General features: G+C 40.5%; 1 pseudogene; it reads right to left on the reverse strand.

Moving 5' to 3' along the window:
• Window positions 1–599: 599 nt before the first annotated feature.
• Window positions 600–1,126, reverse strand: LOC125104503 (U1 small nuclear ribonucleoprotein C-like; annotated as a pseudogene).
• Between the last annotated feature and the right edge of the window lie 2,037 nt (window positions 1,127–3,163).

Here is a 3,163-nt window from a genome sequence, read left to right on the forward strand (position 1 = left end):
GGAAAGATGTGCCAGTAGAGGAGAAGGTCTGCCAGCCAATTAGCACTTTAGATGTCTTTTCCACCTTGCTGGCTTTCTGCAAATGGTATGGTTCTGTATACTCAGGTTTATTGGGCATGAAAAAATGGCGGTGTGTTTTACATTTGAACTGGTATATGTAAAAATATATATTACAATGTGCTGTGGTTTGAATGTATGTATTCCCCTTCCCCCATACTTATGTGTTGACAATCTAATGTCCAATGTAATGGTATTAAGAGGTGTGGGCCCTTTGGGAAGTGTTTAGGTCAGGAGAACAGAGCCCACATGAATGTTACTATGCCCTTATAAAACAGGCCCCAGAGAGCTAGCTTGCCACATTTGCCTGAAATACAATGACAAATCTCCGACTGGAAGAAGGCCCTCACCTGACGCTGACCATGCTGGCACCTTGATTTCAGACTGTGCCAGCCTCCAGGACCGTAAGAAATACATTTCCGTGTGTGTGTGTGTGTGTGTTTGTGTGTGTTTTAACTAAAACAGTTGACAATTTTATTTTCACAAGACAAATGAAAATTGCTTTTTAAAATTTTTTTAATTGCACTACTCCCCTGCCAAAACTATTCTCTCTTTGATAGGAAAGAGGAACAAGTCTTCCTTGTCCTGCTGTTAAATAACAGCTCCTCATCTGTCTGATCTTGAGTAATTACTTGCCACGTGGGTACCGTCATGGGATGGGCAAAAGATCTCATCATTGGGGATCCTGGCAATGCTGGCATGTAGCTTCTCGTAAGCAGACTCATTCCAGGAGCAGGTCCCACTGGCATCATCCCAGAAGGAGGAAGGCCCATCACTGGCATCATGGGCGGACTCTCCATATGGGGTACTGGCATTGTACGAGGGTGAGGTGGATCCAGGAGACTGGGGGGTAGTGGGATCCTTGCCCATGCAGGAGTAAGAGGTGTCTTTCTTTATTGAAATATAGCAGTTGTTTTGTCGCTCAGGCTCTGGGCTTGTTCTTCCACCCGTTTCTGAGAGTAGGCTTTCACATTCTCTTTGTGTTTCCCACCAATGCCATGTTTCTCCTTCACAGACTGGGCAGTCCTGGGTGATTTGTGTTGTCGTGGTCACAATAAAACATAGGCATGTTGCTCTCAAGTTTCTGTTTTTTATATGCTACACAGTCTGTGGTATTTTATAGCCCACAGGAACTAAGTCATAGTGCAAAAGAAACTAAATTATGTTCAAGGTAGATTTATATTTCTTTAATTTGTATTTCATTAATTTTAACATATTTCATATTCCTGTCTACACCTCAAAGTCCAATGTAAATGCCACAAAGTATGGTATGTCTGACTATCAGAAAGGATCAATTTAAGCCTAGAGAATAAATTATACATTCCCATAATTATATGCTATTTTCACCATAGAAAAGGAAAATGCCTCATTATTGCACCATATAACATAATAAGGGCATTGTAGAAATAATGTTTCTAAGTAATTTTATGTGGAATACTGAAATGGGTTTATAGTAAATCAACAGTTCAATTTTTAGAAGTATATTATTTTGCTATGTTCTTGTCAGGGAAGGAATTGTAAAGAATTATGAAAAAAAGATCACTTCTAGCTCCATATGTCTAGGTTTCCAGAATTTTATTCTAAACGCTATAAGCAAAAATAAAAACATCTGAACCAGGACTGTGAACTGAATATTCTTGTGAATGTTTAGTTTTCAAAATAAGCAGTCTTAATCTGGGAATATTGGTCTTCTAGAGTTATCTAACAAATTTAAACTAGACAAATGTGGAAAGCTGTGGACTTGGGAGATGAGATAACACAAAAACCAAATAATAGAAAAATCTTTAGTGAGTTTATGCAGCTCAGTAGTCCTTTCCCCCTTTCATCTCTTCTTTATTGCTCAGCTGGTTGCACAGAGTGGCAATTACAGAGATTGCCTTCCTCCTCTATCTCTTCTTGTGGTTGACTCATTTCCCCTGCTTAGAAACATTCAGAGGACTTTTGTCTGAAGCAAGGAAATCTTTACCTGATCTTGCCTATCACAGTCTCTGTCATTAAATGAGACTTTTATATTCATATGCCATTCACCCACAGCTTCATAAATATCTTAACCAGCTCTAGTTCTTCGAAGCATTATATTTATTTATTTGACAGAGAGAGATCACAAGTAGACAGAGAGGCAGGCAGAGAGAGAAAGAGGGAAGCAGGCTCCCTGCTAAGCAGAGAGCCCAATGTGGGGACTTGATCCGAGGACCCTGAGATCATGACCTGAGCTGAAGGCAGCTGCTTAACCCACTGAGCCACCCAGGCACCCATGAAAGCTGGTCTTATCTTTCTCTTCCAATTCACTCCTTTCACTGTTGCTTATCTAAAGAATGACAGTGACGGAAGCCAAAAGCACAAGATCAAGCCTTTTCTCTCTCCATTGTCACCCTTTATTCAGCCAAAAGCACAAGATCAAGCCTTTTCTCTCTCCATTGTCACCCTTTATTCAGTGCTTTAACAAATCTTGCCAGAATTTCCTTTTAAATGTTATTTGACCTTGCCCCTTTTTTTTTTTCCATCTCCACCATAATCACTAACACCCTTATCTAAGCTATCATGATCTTTTGCTTGGATGATGATATCATATCCTATCTATCTGCATTCACTCAGTCTTCAATTAGTTCTTTTTCTTTTTATAAATTCATTTATTTATTTATTTATTTTAGAGAGACAGTGTGTATAAGGGGAAAGAGAGGAGAGAATCTCAAGAAGACTCCCTACTGGGCATGGAGCCTACTGTGGGGCTCTATCTCATGACGTTGAGATCATGACCTGAGCCTAAATCAAGAGTCAAAAGCTCAATTGACTGTACCACCCAGCCGCCCTTCAATTAGTTCTTTATATTGAAGATGTTAATTTCATTATGTTGCCATACCCCCCCCTCCTCACATTTAAAATCTTTCAATAATTTCCCACTGTTCTTTGGATAAAGAAGATCTCTTTCAGGGGCACCTGGGTGGCTCAGTGGGTTAAGCCTCTGCTTTCGGCTTGGGTCATGATCTCAGGGTCCTGGGATCAACCCTGTATCAGGCTGTCTGCTCAGCGGGGAGCCTGCTCACCCCCACCCCCGTCTGCCTCTCTGCCTACTTGTGATCTCACTCTTTCTGTCAAATAAATAAAT

This window comes from Lutra lutra, chromosome 7 (assembly GCF_902655055.1).
Source record: "Lutra lutra chromosome 7, mLutLut1.2, whole genome shotgun sequence".
Taxonomy (NCBI): Eukaryota; Metazoa; Chordata; class Mammalia; order Carnivora; family Mustelidae; genus Lutra; species Lutra lutra.